The following is a 20,482-nucleotide window of genomic DNA, read 5'->3' as shown; positions in this document are numbered from 1 at the left end:
AATAGGCTTTTAAATGAGAGTTACACAGCTAGTTCGCGACTCATGCTAACTTAAGACATACAAGTTCTAATGAATACAGTTTTGATCGTAATAATGCATATAACTGAAAGATTATTATTATTATTCAACATTAGTGTTCATAAATGAGTAAATCTTCACGTTTATTAATGCATTTTAATTATTATTTATTAATATTGCTTTGTTAATGTAAACATTTCACGTCTATAATATACGATATTTAAACTACACTCTCTCAGTTGCATCTTACACAGCATTGCAATTAGAGGGGAAATCGGTCTTTTGGAAGAAACATATACTGCTGACAATCTATCCACCATGTCAAATGTAGAAATGGATTAGAATGAAGGACATATTAGAAAAAATGTAATAGTTGCAAATTATTTATCATAAAGTAACAAATCCTCTGACTGAGATTGAACCAATGAAACATACTCACACGGTAAATCACATATTGTGTAAGTAGAGATTGTCTATTATGTCTCGGATACTAATGCAAATATCAAAGAAATATCAAAGCTCAGTTCCCTATATGACTGTCTCTAATATGTACAGGAACTCTAAAAAAATGTATCAAATGAACTCATAAGTCTGTTGCATACATGTGTGTAAAATCATCAAAGAATTTACATTTTAATTTGTCATTGTGTTGTTTTTTTAATCAGCCAATAATGTTAAAAGATCTGCTGTCATCAAAGTAAGTTTGTTTTGGGAAGAATTAAACAACAAATTCACATTTTCTTCAACTAAAGCAATTATTGCATGTATATATGGGACACATTTACAAGCTGAAACTAATGTAAAAATAATGAAATTATGGTTACATATGTTAATGATTTCATCATATCTTAAGTACAAATAACATCAACATTACAATAAATAATTTATCTATTGTTCACAAAAAATAGCCAAAAGACCCAGGAGCACATAGTAAAAAAAATTAAATTCAATTATAACCACATAACTACCACACCACATACAGAAAGCACTATTTCCTCATTTCGTCTGTGTATCTCTGTTTATAAATATACAATTAAAATCCTTGAACTAATTTGTTAGACTATTGCATATTTTCTAAAACGTGATGAAAGGAAGAATAACTTTTGTACAAAAGGACCACTGGTGTAACCAAGAATGTATGTGTTACAGCATTGTATCAGGTGGTATTCTTCCTGATTTGTCCCAACCTGAAAAATTTAGAGGCCTATGTACCAAATTTATAAGCAGTGCAACAGCTAAAAATTCTGGGCTGTGCTGAGTGAGAAGGAGAGAGCAGAACAGCATCATATTTACAGAGGTATGACACTCTCCTCGCCTATCCCTAGCCTTGGAGCACAATCAGGCAGCCGTGAGCAATGCACACACCTTTGCGCCTTAGTGCAACGGTGCCTTAATGAGGCTAGCATATGCTTTGTACTGGAAAGCTACTCTTAGAGGACAAAAACACTATGGCTTGACTGACTTAAAAGCTTTTCTCACTTTGTATGTGTGTTGTACAGTGCAACACACATGCAAAGTGGGAATAGAAAGAAGACATACAAGTATTTCCCCTTTATGGCATCTATTTGAAATGATTTTTTTTGCCCCAAACTGTCTATACTTTTCCAGGAGATAGGGTTTTGTGTCAAAAACCATGGATGTCTGCATGAGAGCTCCCTTGCACCACTCATGGAATGCCTCCTTGGTATTAAGTAATGGAAAGGAGTGCTTTGCACTACTTTGCGTTCCTTTCAAGTAAATTTCCAGTGCAAAACAAGTTCTGTGCTGGAAAATTATTAGGGAAAAAGATATTTTGGCTTCTTCAATTTCGTCTGCAAATTATAATTGTTATCTTACTAATGTCATAATGCGGTGTATATGTTATGCATTGTGGTAACTTTGGTTGCAAACAAAAATCACCATAAATATTGATTACGGGTATTTTGCTACTCACTACATAAATGATTGTCTTGCTACCTTGTTTTAGACATTGAATCTAAGTTCAAGCTGTGTGGCAAGCTACCAGACATTGAATCACAGGTTAACTTGTGTACGTTTATGGTTTGCCCTGCCAATAATTGTGATAAATGACTGATTTATCTTTGCACCACAGAAATATGTTTAGTAGACATTTTCTGTAGGTATATACACTGCACAGCTAATAATTTAATTATAAGTTTAAATAAATCTAAAAATATAATTGATTTAAAATGTAAACCCATAAATGTTTTGTTGTACATTGAACAAGACTAGCACAATGCAGTACCCATGCAGCGATGAGATTTGTAATAGTTGGGTATATGTATTTAGCAGAGGTTGATGTGGGTGGGATTGGAGGGCCACGATATACCTATATTTTTTAATTTATGAAAAAACATTCTCCTACATTTTGTGGAAAAGCAACTGTCCCAGGACTGTTAATTCTGATAGTTAAATGCTTTATGTTATTCAGGGAGTCTCCTATGATGTGAAACAGAGAGAGGGGCTGACAGCTATGCAAAAAAAAGCCTGCCAGGGTGACTGCTTCCCTGAAAGAAATGGTAAATATGAGTACCTGGTTAAGCTGCAAATGTAAAGGGGGCCTGGGAGCCGGTACTGGCTTTAATTGATGGAATCACTTAAAGCTTTGTGATAGTAAAGATTTTAGGTGGTCATTATGAAAGTGGCGGGAAACACTGCTTCGCAGGCGGTCGCAGTAACTACCGTCAACAGGCCGGTGGTCCAGACCGTCAAATAATGAAGCACATGAGAAACAAGTAGCGGTCTAGCCACACACCGCCAGCATTGGAGTGGTGACGAGGACAAAGGAGCCCGCCCACAGGCGGACGAAAAGCCCCACCCGCCCACCAAATAATAAAGCACAAGACCGCCACCAGTTCCGGGGTGGGAGTGGCGGAAACAAACTAAATGAAAGGAAACACTCACCAGAGGTACACACAACACGCCAAAGTAGACATGGAGAGAGAGAGTTGCAAAAAAATGCCAGTGTTGCTCCTTGCCATATACCTCCAGGACCGTGACCATCGACGAAGACGACAACGGTAAGTACCGCAACCTAGTACACATGGGAAGAAAGGGCACAGTTACGCACCCACCCCACCTACCCTGCAACGCAATCCCAACCCCTCTCACCATCCCACACCATACACACCAGAACAAGATGTACTTACCCGACACAAGGCAACAAAGACCAGCACCAAAGTACATTCATGTGCACACCACACCCCCACAATGAAACGATAAATAAGGTCACCATTTTGTGCCAACAGCACCACTGGGCACTCAAACTTTAATATAAATTGAAAAATGTAATGCCTGAATAAGGCCATTGGCCAGTCTAAACCGAATACCCTGAAGGGCCCAAATAGGCTGGACTTGAATCCCACATGTGCACAGGGTACTCCACTGTAAAGGGACATCAATGGGGCAGCCAGGCACCTCTGGGAACAGAGGCAGGGGGTGGCTGGGTGGGGACTTACGTCTGGAAGGGGGTGGTTTGGGCTTACGTTTGGGAGGTGGAGGGGGTTTGGGCTTGCCCTTAGAAAGGAGGGGAGTGGGCTTGGACCAGGGGTGGTAGAGGGACCTGGGGCAACACAGAGCGTCTTCCTCCCTGGGGAAGGGGTACGGCAATGGGAAGGGCAGACTGGGGCGGACTTGGACGAGGAAGGAGTGGACTGGGCAAGGAGATGTGCACGTTTAGGGACGAGATGGGTCAGCCAGTGGGTTCAAACAGGTCAACACAGGAGAGGAAAAGGTTCTTAGGTGCAGTTGGGGTGGATTTGGAGGAAGGTGCAGGAGTGGAGGTAGAGGGAGTGCTTGTACCAGGTGTAGGTGTACTGGATGAGGATGCAGGTGCCTGTATAATATGCTGATGTGTGGTGGATGTGTGTTGTGTGGGTGTCTGTGAACGTTTGAGTGTTTTGGGAGGAGGGGGGTGGACACAGTGGGACAAGACAGGCTGCTAGTGTACATGGATGTTGTCTGGGTGTCTGCAGGTCTGGTGAGTGTGCTGCATGTGTCAGTCAATGTAGTTGTGGTGAGCACAGGTGTGGTGTCTGGGGTGGATGACTAGATGTCAGATGCTGTGGTGACTGTGAGAATGGGGGCAGCAGCAGTGACTGAGGGTGCAGTGCTTGTGGGTGTGCATGTTAAGCTGACGGACAGGGAGGTGGGAGAGGTGGCCACACTGGGGGAAGTGGATGTTGTTGTGTGTGCCTTTGCATGTTGGGTGTGTGTATGGCTGTGGTGGGAAGTGTGGTGCTTGTGTTTCTTGGTGTGCTTGTTGTGTGTTGATGTGTGTGCATGGATGTCTGGATGTGTGCTTGGGATGGGCGAAGGGAGTGAGGCGCTAGAAGGGGTCGCGGTGGTTGGAAAGGGGACGTAAAGACCAGGGACACTGGCTGCCATCAAAGAGGAGGCCAGAGCCTGAAAAGATCTCTGTAGGCCAGACATGCCACTGTGAATGCCTTCCAGGTATGCATTGCCTTATCTGGAATGCTAGCCCCTGGATGGCATTCACAATGGTTGTCTGCCCTACAAAAGTGGTCCTCAGGAGGTCAATAGCCTCCTCTGTGAAAGCATCAGGGCTGACTCCTGGGTGAGTGGGCACGGGCAACTGGGTGGGGAACAACTAGGAGGGCAGAGATGGCATGGGGGGTGGTGGAAGATGACAAGGAGTGGGTGGGGCCACTAGGATCCGCCACCACCAGGGAGCTGCCATCGGAGGAGGTATCAGAGTCACTACCGCCAGTGGTAGTTGCCTTCCCCGTGGTACTCCCCTCGCCCTCCAACCCACTGGTCCCTTTGGCCTCCGCCGACTATGCCTCCTTGGAACGTTGGGCCACTGCATCCCCACTCACCGGTGCCACTGCTCCCTCGCCAGATGATGCTGATGTACACAAAGGACACGAGCATAGGAGTGGGGATACAAAACATGAGAGAAATCTGTAAATACCAGAATTAATGTTCATTCCTGGTTCACACACACTTCCATCCAGGTTACACACCTACATGCAGCACCTATGACAATAGTCATGACTGTGCCCCTGACTAGTGGCCACTACCCCACAATACACCTCATTACCCACATGAAACACGGACCTGAGAAACTGTGTGGACTTCACACATGAAGGAGCATGCCCAGACAATGCATCCACTAGTCCCTGGGCCTACAAAGCATCCAAGAGTACAGGAAGATGAACCCCCATGGGCCTATTTAGACCGTCCACACCTGCCCCACACCATTTCCGTGCCCTTGGGGGGCAGGACAGCATGGGCACACCTGTCAGAGCGCCTGGCACTAGAGACCATTCATACCACAGAACCCAAACACATCAATCAAAGTAATGTTAAACAGTGTTGGTACTCACCCCTTGTGGCTGCGGTGCTGCCTTCAAGTGCCCAGCCAGATCCGGATAGGCCACCGCCAGAATGCGGGCCATTGGGGGGGGTCGGGGTCCGACGGGCACCCCTTCCTCATTGGGAAGCCTTCCCCAGCTGGGCCTCACAGGTCTTCCTGGCCCAGCGCCTCAGGTCCACCCAGCGCTTCCTTCAGTGGGTGCTCCACCGGTTGTAGACCCCCAGGGTCCACACCTCCTTGGCGATGGCTTTCCACAGTCCTCTCTTCTGATGGGCGCTGACCTGTATGGCACACACAGAGCAGAAAAACAGACGTAAGAATGTGGGCTTCCTATACAGATGACATGTCGTCCACTATGGCATTGCAGTCGGGGGATGTAGGTGGGGGTCCTCCACAAGTCTTCTGTACCGCAATGTTGTGCCTAGATGACATTGACCTCATCTTCCCACGCAGGTTGTTCCATCTCTTGCTGATGTCGTCCCTCGTGCGTGGATGGTTTCCCACTGCATTGACCTTGTTGACAATGGTCTGCCATAATTGGCGATGGTTGCCTGAGGCACCTGTGCCCTGAAAAGTTTTGGCTCGACCTTCAGTATTTCATCCACCAGGTTCCTTAGCTCTCTATCTGTGAAGCGGGGGTGCCATGGTGTGTGTTATGGGTGTGGTGTTATGAGTGTATTGGTGAGGGTGCTGTTGTGTATTTGTGTGTGTGACTTTTGTTATGTTGTGTTCCATGTATGCGTGTAGTGCTGTCAGTCTCATTCGTGTAATTGGCATTGCAAAGGATTGTTGGGGTGTGTATGTGAGTGTTTTATAGTGTTGATGATATGTGTCAGGTGTGTGGGTTTCAAACTTGCCAATGTGTGCATTTCTTGTTGTTGGGTCCATTTGCTGGCCGTAGCAGTCCGTATCCCCAATGGTCGTTCGACATCCACTATCTGCGGATTTGTCTGCATGGCGGTGGCGGGGTGACGTGTACAGCCTTTCTGCCATCATGGATCCTGGCAGTGGTTGGAGGTTGCTGGGTTTATGGAGGTTTTAGTTTTTGGCATCATTATACGGCGGTGTGCTGTTCACCGTCGCCACAGTGGTCGGTGGTGATTGCCGCCATGTTCATTATGAGGGCCTTATTCTTTTATGGGTGGTATTGCAAGGAATTTACCAGCTGAGCTGTGATGTGTGTGTTTTTAAGGGGCAGTCATATCATAAAATTGCATTACATACAGTCTACGTATTACCAAAATCTATACGCCTGATTTAGATCTTGGCTTTAACGGTTCCACCATTGCTTGTCCATCTAAAAACCCATCCGCCGCCATGATGGTCCATCTGCCCTATTTAGATGTTAGCAGGAGCATAGGCGAAAGACCACCAACAGTCAACCATCACCGCCAAGAATCTCTACCCGCATCGACGGTGCCATAAGCTAAAGCAGCTGTTGGAAGGACCAATCACAATGTGCATTCCTGCAGACGTAACTGTGGCAGCTAAACCTCCACACCTGAGTTTGTGGATTGGGAAGGAAAAAAGGACGGAACTAACCTTTTTTTCTTTTTACACTTTTCCCATTTCCTGCTGGCACGAACCCGAACATACCAGTCTTGCTGTTGCTGCTGCTCCTGGATCAAGATGGAAATCAACCCTGTTGTCGCTGAAACAGAAGGTAAGTCACAGTCATGCCTGTCATCCTCTGAATTGTTCCTGCACAGTAACACTGGACTCGTGCACGTGTAAAATTTTGGCAAACAACACTATAATGATGCATAATGCTTATGTGTGTAATGATGTACTTAGTAAGTGTATCATAACACACCACAAGATATTAGTAGCACCCACCAATCTGGTAGGAACTGCCTTCATGGCAATAGACACCTACACAAAAAGTCACAGCAAACACAAATAAGAATGTGTCCACACAGACGTGTGCAATAATTTCCTAATAAAATCGAATTCATTAACTGAAACAGTATACCCAACAGGAACTACTCAATCCCATGTTAATGTAGCAATTCCACTACAACATGCTACAAGTGGGAGTACACAGAATGTACTAACAATCTTACCTCTACACTGCAAACAAGGAAGAGATATATGAAGGTCACATGTTCACTTGGTATGTGCAATATATTGCAAACATTAGATGTAACTTAACTCTAAAGTGCCAGGTTCCCTGTGTAATACATATGTTCACATTATTGGTACATCATGTCAAAATAAAAACACATGAATTCTCCAGTCACAATAACAGAATTACATTTAACACGGTGGAAGAGTTCAGTAACAAGATTAATTCGTGCCCCAAAATAAACATGTCCATCACATATGTACAACAGTAATTTACCCATAAAAAACTAAAATCTACAACATGTGCTAGTCATAGTCACAAATGAGAGTCTGTGGAAAGCACACACATTAAATAAATAACTAAAATCTACAATCTGTGCTAGTCACTGTCACAAATGAGTATCTGTATGGCACACACATTAGCAGAAATAGCATTATCAGCTAACAACTAGTAACAATCATTAAATATGGGTTGTGGAAGGGGTAGCTTCAGATGTGGGAGTGGAAAGAGGTTTGGGAGGGATGTGTTGGGATGTGGAATGGGTCAGGGCCATGGAAAAAGATGATCTTCCTTGGGAAAATGGGTAGGGTGGTTGGCAGGGAATTCGGGTTGGGAGGTAGAGGTAGTGGAAGTGTTTGATGTGCATGTGTCTATTAAAGGTGTGGTTGCTGAGGGACTGGTGAATGTGTTGTATGTTTTGATTTGTGTTTCTTACTGGGTGTCTGGTGGGAGAGTGAATGGGAGTTTGTGTTCAGTATGTGTGGATGTGGATGTGTCTGTTGTAGAAGTTATGTGTGTTGTCTGTGGTTGTCCTGGTGGCGTGTGTGGGTGTTGGTGTAGTGATGGGTGTGCTGACTGCGGGTGTGTTGGTGGTGTGTCTTGGTGTTGGTGTTGGTATAGTCGTGGGTGTGGTGTCTGTGGCTGTATAGGGTGTGAGTGTGGATGTCTGTGTCATGGTAGATGTGGTGTTTGCAGGTGTGCTGTGGTGGATGTTTGTGTTTGTGTTCTTGGTTGGTGTGGTGTCTGTGGGTATGCTTGTGGTGGTTGTGTTAGTGAGATGTGTGGTGTCTGCATGTGTGTGTCTGTGTTTCTTGGTAGCTTCAGATGTGGGAGTGGAAAGAGGTTTGGGAGGGATGTGTTGGGATGTGGAATGGGTCAGGGCCATGGAAAAAGATGATCTTCCTTGGGAAAATGGGTAGGGTGGTTGGCCGGGAATTCAGGTTGGGATTTAGAGGTAGTGGAAGTGTTTGATGTGCATGTGTCTATTAAAGGTGTGGTTGCTGAGGGACTGGTGAATGTGTTGTATGTTTTGATTTGTGTTTCTTACTGGGTGTCTGTTGGGAGAGTGAGTGGGAGTTTGTGTTCAGTATGTGTGGATGTGGATGTGTCTGTTGTAGAAGTTATGTGTGTTGTTGTGGAGTCTGTGGTTGTCCTGGTGGCGTGTGTGGGTGTTGGTGTAGTGATGGGTGTGCTGACTGCGGGTGTGTTGGTGGTGTGTCTGGGTGTTGGTGTTGGTATAGTCGTGGGTGTGGTGTCTGTGGCTGTATAGGGTGTGAGTGTGGATGTCTGTGTCATGGTAGATGTGGTGTTTGCAGGTGTGCTGTGGTGGATGTTTGTGTTCTTGGTTGGTGTGGTGTCTGTGGGTATGCTTGTGGTGGTTGTGTTAGTGAGATGTGTGGTGTCTGCATGTGTGTGTCTGTGTTTCTTGGTTTGTCAGTGTGAGGATGTGCTGCCTGTGGTCATTGTTGGGGGTGCGTGCACATGTTTCAGTGTGCTTGGGATAGGGCTGGATGGGAGGATTTTGGAATGGGAAGGGATTGGAGTCTGGGCATGAGGTTGTGGTGAGTAGGAGGCATTGAGTCATGCCACCTGGCATGCAGCGATAGTCCTTAAAAGATTGACAGCCTCCTGAAGAACATTCTGGGACACTGAGGTCAGAGGGAGGTGCCTGAAGCAAAGTTGATGCCACCCCTTTTAGGGGGGTAGCTACGGCCAACCTGTGGGGAGCAAGAGGGAGAGATAGAAATGTGTGTGGGGACAACGATGCAGGTGTAACAGTCACTCCTGGGTCAACCACCACTAGGGATTGGGCCTCATTGAAGGCCTCTGAAGAAGACGTTGAATCAGTTGTGGCCTCCATGTCTGTGCCCTCACCCACTGTGCTGGTTCCGTCAGTGTCTGTGGTATCCACACAGAAGCCACAGTGTTCATCTTCCTCTTGCCAACTTGGTCGCTGTCAACAACAATTTGAGGGTATCTCTGCAAATACAATCAGACATGAAATTTACTCACACAACATTTGCACAAAGTCTATAAATTCCCCATGCTAGCTCCGATATCATGTATGGCTTTGCGTCTTATCCAATTGTCGCCCCCTCCAAGACAAAGGGCTTCAACAGCGTGAGTAAGTAAATAGGCCTGGAGACATTTCTAGCCCACTGCGTTAAAATATATTCACATTTCCAAAAGTGCTATGTGTTGGGCTGATAATTGACTTCTCAAGATGGGATATCATAACATCTATGTGATGTAACCTTCCGTCTGCAAATGTCCCTTTCAGTATCACATTTCTCACCATCATTGATTTCTCATCTGGAAAGAACTAAGGATACCAAAATGTTGTTTGGGAGAGGTGGAACTCTCTCACCAATGTAGACATATTCCTGTCTGTTGCAATCAACACAGTTTGGCATAAAATTTCACGTTGTTTCACACACACTGGCTTATATGCACATTTGTGAAGAGCTAAGGTGCCATGCCAACCTGCTACTGTCCACATGAACTGAACAGAAATTTGCTGTACAAACAGGTTTCAAACATGTTCCAGAAAAGGATTGATGCCACTGTACACATTTCCTTGTGGAGTAGATGTGCATTATCTTAGTGACATAACAACATTTTACCAATCTCAAGTCTAATACATCAACTGCATCATAAGTGCACAGTTTGCCATCTCACCAGTAATAGGGCCTACATTACCTACTCAAATTTGAAATGGAGCATCCCACATGACCCAATTATTAAATAGGGCATGTATGGACCAACTGTCCCTCATGACATACAGAAAATGCAGGTGCCCCTTTGTTTGCATGCAGCCAAGTTGTTCTGTGAGAGCCACTCACCTGAATTCCAGGTGTTCCAATGGAGCAATGACAATTCACCAATCCCGATGAGGACTAACGTGACGATGATGAAGAGTACATTGCCCACTTGCAAGCCCTCAAGAAGAAGGGAGTTTTGGGAAGAGAAAATACCAGCTTCTGCTTTGTGGACAGCAGAATCGGACTGCTGGATCCTGGACTGCTTGTCATATTGGGCATCAGGACTTCTGAGCTCTCAAAATACTGAGTTCTTGGTGTTAGAAATGGGGTCTCTGGTTGGCAGTCATTTTACACTCTGTATAAGCAGTGACCCTCACTCTAGTCAGGGCAAGGAGATACTCACTTAGGATAACCCCTACTCACCCCTTTGGTAGCTTGGCACAAGCAGTCAGGCTTATCTCAAAAGCAATGTGTAAAGTATTAAACGTAAACTTTGCACTTGTATAGCGCACTTCTCACCCGTTAGGGTCTCAAGGCACTGTACACATACCGCTGTGGAACCCCTCCTGGCTTTTCCCTGTGAAGCACCCACTCATGGGCAACCCCAGGGTAAAGCCAGGCATCCAAGCACTGTCAGGGCCATTGTGGAGATTAAGCAAGCTGTTGCCCAGAGTTACAGAGTGGGACCCATTAATTAGATTCGGCACCGAGGTAAGAATTATCTGGTCCAAGGGAATTGAGCCCAAGACCTGCCGAGGCAGGAATTGAACCCTGGTCCCGGGCCAGATCTCTGCATCAGGTATGCATTGCCTTATCCGGGATGCTAGCTCCTGGATGGCATTCACAATGGTTGTCTGCCCTACAGAGGTGGTCCTCAGGAGGTCAATAGCCTCCTCCATGAAAGCAGCAGGGCTGACTCCTGGGTGAGTGGGCACAGGCAACTGTGTGGGGAGCAACTGGGAGGGCAGAGATGGCATGGGGGGTGGTGGAAGATGACAAGGAGTGGGTGGGGCCACTAGGATCCGCCACCACCAGGGAGCTGCCATCGGAGGAGGTATCAGAGTCACTACCGCCAGTGGTAGTTGCCTTCCCCGTGGTACTCCCCTCGCCCTCCAACCCACTGGTCCCTTTGGCCTCCGCCGACTATGCCTCCTTGGAACCTTGGGCCGCTGCATCCCCACTCACCGGTGCCACTGCTCCCTCGCCAGATGATGCTGATGTACACAAAGGACACAAGAGCACAGGAGTGGGGATACAAAACATGAGAGAAATCTGTAAATACCAGAATTAATGTTCATTCCTGGTTCACACACACTCCCATCCAGGTTACACACCTACATGCAGCACCTACGACAATAGTCATGACTGTGCCCCTGACTAGTGGCCACTACCCCACAATACACCTCATTACCCACATGAAACACGGACCTGAGAAACTGTGTGGACTTCACACATGGGGGACCATGCCCAGCCAATGCACCCAGTAGTCCATGGGCCCACAAAGCATCCAAGAGTACAGGAAGATGAACCCCCATGGGCCTATTTGGACCGTCCACACCTGCCCCACACCATTTCCGTGTCTTTGGGGGGCAGGACTGCAGGGGCACACCTGTCAGAGCGCCTGGCACTAGAGACCATTCATACCACAGCACCCAAACACATCAATCAAAGTAGTGTTAAACAGTGTTGGTACTCACCCATTGTGGCTGCTGTGCTGCCCTTAAGTGCCCAGCCAGATCCGGATAGGCCACCGCCAGAATGCGGGCCATTGGGGGGGGTCGGGGTCCGACGGGCACCCCTTCCTCATTGGGAGGCCTTCCCCAGCTGGGCCTCACAGGTCTTCCTGGCCCAGCGCCTCAGGTCCACCCAGCGCTTCCTGCAGTGGGTGCTCGACCGGTTGTAGACCACCAGGGTCCACACCTCCTTGGCGATGGCTTTCCACAGTCCTCTCGTCTGATGGGCGCTGACCTCTATGGCACACACAGAGCAGAAAAACAGACGTAAGGATGTGGGCTTCCAATACAGATGACATGTCGTCCACTATGGAACGAACATTTCAAAAAGTCATGTTACCAACTCACAAATAGTACATGCCACACAATCTACGGCTGTGCAGTTACAAATCGAACACATGTGCATAAAGGCATCCACCCCCATCACACAAATCCAAGCAAGACATCCGCCAACTCACCTGCTCCTCTTGTTGCCCATATAACTTGGCATACAGGGGTTGGACCCCGTCCACTAGCTTCTCAAGCTCCTTCATGGTGAAGGCCGTTCCCCTGTGACTCGTACCATTTCAGTGACCAGAGTCAGGACACAGCAGCACACTCAGTGGAGTACTTGCGTGCACGGGAATCAGGAGTCAAGTGTCATAGGTGTGACAACATGATGTATGTTCCGGGGCGGTGTGCACTATCACCGCCGGCGGCGATCATGATAGGCCCAGGTTCCCTATTGACAACCATGTAATCCAATGAGTAGGTGCATGGCGATGAACATCGCCTTCCACCTTGATGACTACCGCCAGCGTAATGATGTCACTTCCACTCCTTCAGACCTGGATGGGAGGCTGCCATCTTGCTAGCACCACGTACATATATCCTGGTCAGGAGCCCTATTCAGGGCCTCCAAATATCAGCCCTTAGTTGCTTGCTCACATGAGTGACTGATCCTCACTTGCACCCATCTTATGAAATGTGTCCACACTGGGATGCCATTACAACAGAGTTGACTCTGCACACATGTGCCTAATGTTGTATATAATACATAGCATCTGTGTGTGTAAGCTACATATTGCACACCCATTAATACATTTACAACCTGTTTTGCACATGTATGTGTGACCCTCATATGTGTTCTTTCATTCCCCCATAGGTACAGACCCATGTGGTGAGGGAGGGCCCCATCTGTGTACAGACCTCTTGTTGATTTGAAAACCATGGATGAACGTCACATCATTGTCACCTACAGACTTAATTGTGCAACAATCCATGACCTATGTGCCTTCCTAGACCCTGTACTTAGACCGGCTAATCAGAATCAGCATGCCATCCCTACTGAAGTGCAAATGCTACCTGAGCTCCATTTTTTGGCTACAGGCTCATTTCAGGTGACAGTGGGCATGGGTGCAGGGTTCTCGCAGCCAATGGTTAGCCTCATCCTGTCAAAATTCCTGGATGCATTAGTCCAACACCTACAGACAAATGTCCAGTTTCAAAAAAAGGGCTGAACTACCTGCCATCAAGTCTGGATTTTATGCCTTTGCTAACATCCCCCATGTGATAGGTGCCATTGGTGGAACCCACATAGCTCTCATACCCCCATGAGAGAATGAACAGGTGTCCAGGAATCGAAAGACCTTCCACTCCATGAACATACAATTGGTGTGTACTGCTGACCAGTACATATCACATGAAAATGCCAGGTTTCCAGGATCAGTCCACGGTTCCTTTGTCCTGAGGAACAGCAGTGTGCCACACATGATGGAACAACTACAAGGGGACAAAGGTTGGCTCATAGGTGAGAATCTATGACACTGGATCAGTACATAGCTGACAGCCAGGCTGTATGCAAGTAATGGCAGTTTGTTAATGTCCTCTTTCACCCACTTTTGCAGGTGATTCTGGGTACCCCAACATGCAATGGCTCCTGACACCTGTGAGGAATCCCAGGACAGATGCAGAGAGGAATAATAAAGAGGCTCACGAACGTACTAGGAGGATGATTGAGCACACTGTAGGTCTCCTAAAGGCTAGATTTTGTTGCCTCCATCTCTCTGGGGGATCCCTGTGCTATGGCCCTGAGTAGGTGCTGTCCAACCAGACCTGCAACCTCTGAGAGGGGATGAGAGTGATGGTGAGGATGAAGAGGGGGAAGATGTCAACTCCAGAAACCAGCTGATCCGCCTATACTTCCAATGACTATGAGGTACTGTCCACTGATGCTGTTGTCTTCACTGCATAGTAGAAGTATGACTTGTGTGATTGTTGATGTGGTGTCTGTAGTCATTGACACTGTTAACTGAATAGGTATGTGCCAGGGAAACCAAAATGGTGTACATTGTGATTTACTTCAGACACTACAGTGCGTGTGATTCCCTTCCTGCAATGAAGGTATGAATATGACATTGACTGGCTAATGCATACACACTCACAATTGTATACTCATAATGACAGAGGACATACGATTTGGTGTAGATGTGTTTTATTAAGTGTCAAAAAATGTGTATGTTCGCAGTACAGAGATATGGAGTGGGCTCATGGTGCATACCCATACTCTGGTGCATGGACTCAGCTGTTGGTGGCAGTGGGTACTGGTCCATTTGTCCCTTGGTAAATGGTGTGTTGGTATTGGCGTGTCAATATGGTAGCACAGTGGCACACTTGGGAGACAGTTCAGGGCAGAGTCACTTCTGAGCGGGGTCCTTGGTCGTGGCAGGTGTTCCAGTGCCATATCTGGGTCTGAGGGCACGTTTGAGTGACTGGTGCTGGGCTTCAGGGCTAGGGGTGCTGGTCTCCTGTGTGTCCTCTGGCAGTGCCACCAGTCCAGTAGCCAGTAGCTGCTGCAGGTGTAGATGGCAGGGCAGTGTCCTAGCTAGTGGTAGGGGCTTGCAGGTGAGTGGGGGTCTCAGGCTGGCTAGGGCAGTGGTGCTGCAGCACCCCTGCAATGGTGGCAATGGTGGCCATGGTGGCATTGAGTTGTTTCCATTGCTCTATGGCCTCTTGGTATTGTGCTATCTGCAGCTTTTGATTCTGCTCCAGGGAGGCCAGGATCTGGCCCATCCTGTCCTAGGTATGGTGCTATGCTCCCAGGACCTCAGAGATCACCTCCTGGGCTGCAGCATCCATCCTTTGGCCTTCCCCCTTGGCCACTGATACCCTCCCACTGGCCCTTGCCCTCTATGCCTGTGTCCCCTGCACATGTCTGGCAGTCTCACTTGCACTGGGGCCATCATCATTCCGCCTGTTGGTGGGTGGTGACTGTGGCCTCTGTACATGTGGTCTGCCAGTCTGTGGCCTGGAGACACTGGTGTGTGGTCATTTGGCCAGAGCTGATGGTGGTGGCTGGGTGGTAGGGCTGTCAGTGTATCCTGGGTAGGGCTGCTGGAGGGAGACAGTCCAGGACTGTGTGACGGGCCAGGGTATTGCTCACTGTCCATACACCCCTCTCCAGTCTCCTTAGTGGGGCTTCTGTCTCCATGTGGGGCACTGGCACTCCTGGCCTTTCCGTCTGGGTGGCATGGGTGGTGGTGCCTGTAGGGGGAATGGACATTTATGTTACATGTATTAATTCGGAAATGGATGCACAGCTCTGCCCTATTTTGTGCTTTTATTCCCCTGTGGAGCCATGCGGGGTCCTTTTGTGGAATTATCCTTTCATTTTACGGGGCGGTGGAGGTGCATTGTGGGTGCAGTAGTGCCATTGTGAATCCTTGCAGCGGTAGGTGACTGTGCACAGGGGGAGGGATGTGGGCCTGTTAGTGGGTTTGTGGGCATGCAGGGTGACTGGATGTGGATGTTGTTGCCTGGGTGGGGATGTAGTCCTAGTGGTAGTGGGAGGGGTGGGGTAGTAAATGCATTACAGGCGTGGTGGATATGAAGTAATTGTATTTGAATTACCCAAGTTCAGTCCTCTAGTGAGTCCAGTGAGGCCCTCGGCTGGAGGATAGCCAGTACCTTCTCCTCCCAGTCGGTATAGTCGGGAGTGTAGGTGGGGGTCCTCCACAAGTCTTCTGTACCGCAATGTTGTGCCTAGATGACATTGACCTCATCTTCCCGCGCAGGTCGTTCCATCTCTTTCGGATGTCGTCCCTCGTGCGTGGATGGTTTCCCACTGCATTGACCTTGTTGACAATGGCCTGCCATAATTGGCGATGGTTGCCTGAGGCACCTGTGCCCTGAAAAGTTTTGGCTCGACCTTCAGTATTTCATCCACCAGGTTCCTTAGCTCTCTATCTGTGAAGCGGGGGTGCCATGGTGTGTGTTATGGGTGTGGTGTTATGACTGTATTGGTGAGGGTGCTGTTGTGTATTTGTGTGTGTGACTTTTGTTATGTTGTGTTCACTGTATGCGTGTAGTGCTGTCAGTCTCATTCGTGTAATTGGCGTTGCAAAGGATTGTTGGGGTGTGTATGTGAGTGTTTTATAGTGTTGTGGATGTGTGTCAGGTGTGTGGGTTTCAAACTTGACAATGTGTGCATTTCTTGTTGTTTGGTCCATTTGCTAGCCGTAGCAGTCCGTATCCCCAATGGTCGTTCGACATCCACTATCTGCGGATTTGTCTGCATGGCGGTGGCGGGGTGACGTGTACAGCCTTATTGCCATCATGGATCCTGGCGGTGGCTGGAGGTTGCTGGGTTTATGGAGGTTTTAGTTTTTGGCATCATTATATGGCGGTGTGCTGTCCACCGTCGCCACAGTGGTCGGTGGTGATTGCCGCCATGATCATTATGAGGGCCTTATTCTTTTTGGGTGGTATTGCAAGGAATTTACCAGCTGGGCTGTGACGTGTGTGCTTTTAAGGGGCAGTCATATGATAAAATTGCATTACAAACAGTCTACTTATTACCAAAATCTATACGCCTGATTTAGATCTTGGCATTAACGGTTCCACCATTGCTTGTCCATGTAAAAACACATCCGCCGCCATGATGGTCCATCCGCCCTATTTAGATGTTAGCAGGAGCATAGGCGAAAGACCACCAACAGTCAACCATCACCGCCAAGAATCTCTACCCGCATCGACGGTGCCATAAGCTAAATCAGCTGTTGGAAGGACCAATCACAATGTGCATTCCTGCAGATGTAACTGTGGCAGCTAAACCTCCACACCTGAGTTTGTGGATTGGGAAGGAAAAAAGGACGGAACTAACCTTTTTTTCTTTTTACACTTTTCCCATTTCCTGCTGGCACGAACCCGAACATACCAGTCTTGCTGTTGCTGCTGCTCCTGGATCAAGATGGAAATCAACCCTGTTGTCGCTGAAACAGAAGGTAAGTCACGGTCAGGCCTGTCATCCTCTGAATTGTTCCTGCACAGTAACACTGGACTCGTGCACGTGTAAAATTTTGGCAAACAACACTATAATGATGCATAATGCTTATGTGTGTGATGATGTACTTAGTAAGTGTATCATAACACACCACAAGATATTAGTAGCACCCACCAATCTGGTAGGAACTGCCTTCATGGCAATAGACACTGACACAAAAAGTCACAGCAAACACAAATAAGAATGTGTCCACACAGACGTGTGCAATTATTTCCTAATAAAATCGAATTCATTAACTGAAACAGTATACCCAACAGGAACTACTCAAGCCCATGTTAATGTAGCAATTCCACTACAACATGCTACAAGTGGGAGTACACAGAATGTACTGACAATCTTACCTCTACACTGCAAACATGGAAGAGATATATGACGGTCACATGTTCACTTGGTATGTGCAATATATTGCAAACATTGGATGTAACTTAACTCTAAAGTGCCAGGTTCCCTGTGTAATACATATGTTCACATTATTGGTACATCATGTCAAAATAAAAACACATGAATTCTCCAGTCACAATAACAGAATTACATTTAACTCGGTGGAAGAGTTCAGTAACAAGATTAATTCTTGCCCCAAAATAAACATGTCCATCACATATGTACAACAGCAATTTACACATAAAAAAAACTAAAATCTACAACATGTGCTAGTCACAGTCACAAATGAGAGTATGTGGAAAGCACACACATTAAATAAATATCTAAAATCTACAATCTGTGCTAGTCACTGTCACAAATGAGTATCCATATGGCACAACCATTAGCAGAAATAGCATTATCAGCAAACAACTAGTAACAATCATTAAATATGGGATGTGGAAGGGGTAGCTTCAGATGTGGGAGTGGAAGGGGTAGCTTCAGATGAGGGATGTGTTGGGATGTGGAATGGGTCAGGGCCATGGAAAAAGATGATCTTCCTTGGGAAAATGGGTAGGGTGGTTGGCAGGTAATTCGGGTTGGGAGGTAGAGGTAGTGGAAGTGTTTGATGTGCATGTGTCTATTAAAGGTGTGGTTGCTGAGCGACTGGTGAATGTGTTGTATGTTTTGATTTGTGTTTCTTACTGGGTGTCTGTTGGGAGAGTGAGTGGGAGTTTGTGTTCAGTATGTGTGGATGTGTCTGTTGTAGAAGTTATGTGTGTTGTTGTGGTGTCTGTGGTTGTCCTGGTGGTGTGTGTGGGTGTTGGTGTAGTGATGGGTGTGCTGACTGCGGGTGTGTTGGTGGTGTGTCTGGGTATTGGTGTTGGTATAGTTGTGGGTGTGGTGTCTGTGGATGTATAGGGTGTGAGTGTGGATGTCTGTGTCATGGTACATGTGGTGTTTGCAGGTGTGCTGTGGTGGATGTTTGTGTTTGTGGTCTTGGTTGGTGTGGTGTCTGTGGGTAAGCTTGTGATGGTTGTGTTAGTGAGATGTGTGGTGTCTGCATGTGTGTGTCTGTGTTTCTTGGTTTGTCAGTGTGAGGATGTGCTGCCTGTGGTCATTGTAGGGGGTGCATGCACATGTTTCAGTGTGCTTGGGATAGGGTTGGATGGGAGGATTTTGGATTGGGAAGGGATGGGAGTCTGGGCATGAGGTTGTGGTGAGTAGGAGGCATTGAGTCATGCCACCTGGCATGCAGCGATAGTCCTTAAAAGATTGACAGCCTCCTGAAGAAGAATCTGGGACACTGAGATCAGAGGGAGGTGCCTGAAGCAAAGTTGATACCACCCCTTTTAGGGGGGTAGCTACGGCCAACCTGTGGGGAGCAAGAGGGAGAGATAGAAATGTGTGTGGGGACAACGACGCAGGTGTAACAGTCACTCGTGGGTCCACCACCAGTAGGGATTGGGCCTCATTGAAGGCCTCTGAAGAAGATGTTGAATCAGTTGTGGCCTCCATGTCTGTGCCCTCACCCACTGTGCTAGTTCCGTCAGTGTCTGTGGTATCCACACAGAAGCCACAGTGTTGATCTTCCTCCTTGCCAACTTGGTCGCTGTCAACAACAATTTGAGGGTATCTCTGCAAATACAATCAGACATGAACTTTGCTCACACAACATTTGCACAAAGTCTATAAATTCCCCATGCTAGCTCCGATATCATGTATGGCTTTACGTCTTATCCACTTGTCGCCCCCTCCAAGACAAAGGGCTTCAACAGCGTGAGTAAGTAAATAGGCCTGGAGACATTTCTAGCCCACTGCGTTAAAATATATTCACATTTCCAAAAGTGCTATGTGTTGGGCTGGAAATTGACTTCTCAAGATGGATATCATAACATCTATGTGATGTAACCTTCCATCTGCAAATGTCCCTTTCAGTATCACATTTCTCACCATAATTGATTTCTCATCTGGACAGAACCAAGGATACCAAAATGTTGTTTGGGAGAGGTGGAACCAATGTAGACACATTCCTGTCTGTTGCAATCAACACAGTTTGGCATAAAATTTCACGTTGTTTCACACTCACTGATTTATATGCACATTTGTGAAGAGCTAAGGTGCCATGCCAACCTGCTACTGTTCACATGAACTGACCAGAAATTTGCTGTACAAACAGGTTTCAAATATGTTCCAGAAAAGGATTGATGCCACTGTACACATTTCCTTGTGGAGTAGATGTGCATTATCTTAGTGACATAACAACAGTTTACCAATCTCAAGTCTCAACTGCATCATAAGTGCACAGTTTGCCATCTCACCAGTAATAGGGCCTACACTTCCTACTCAAATTTGTAATGGAGCATCCCACATGACCCAATTATTAAATAGGGCATGTATGGACCAGCTGTCCCTCATGACATGCAAAAAATGCAGGTGCCCCTTTGTTGTTCTGTGAGAGCCACTCACCTGAATTCCAGGTGTTCCAATGGAGCAATGACAATTCACCAATCCCGATGAGGAATAACGTGACGATGATGAAGAGTACATTGCCCACTTGCAAGCCCTCAAGGAGAAGGGGGTTTTGGGAAGAGAAAATACCAGCTT

The sequence above is a fragment of the Pleurodeles waltl genome, chromosome 11 (assembly GCF_031143425.1).
Source record: "Pleurodeles waltl isolate 20211129_DDA chromosome 11, aPleWal1.hap1.20221129, whole genome shotgun sequence".
NCBI lineage: Eukaryota > Metazoa > Chordata > Amphibia > Caudata > Salamandridae > Pleurodeles > Pleurodeles waltl.
Note: the sequence above shows the minus strand (reverse complement) of the source record.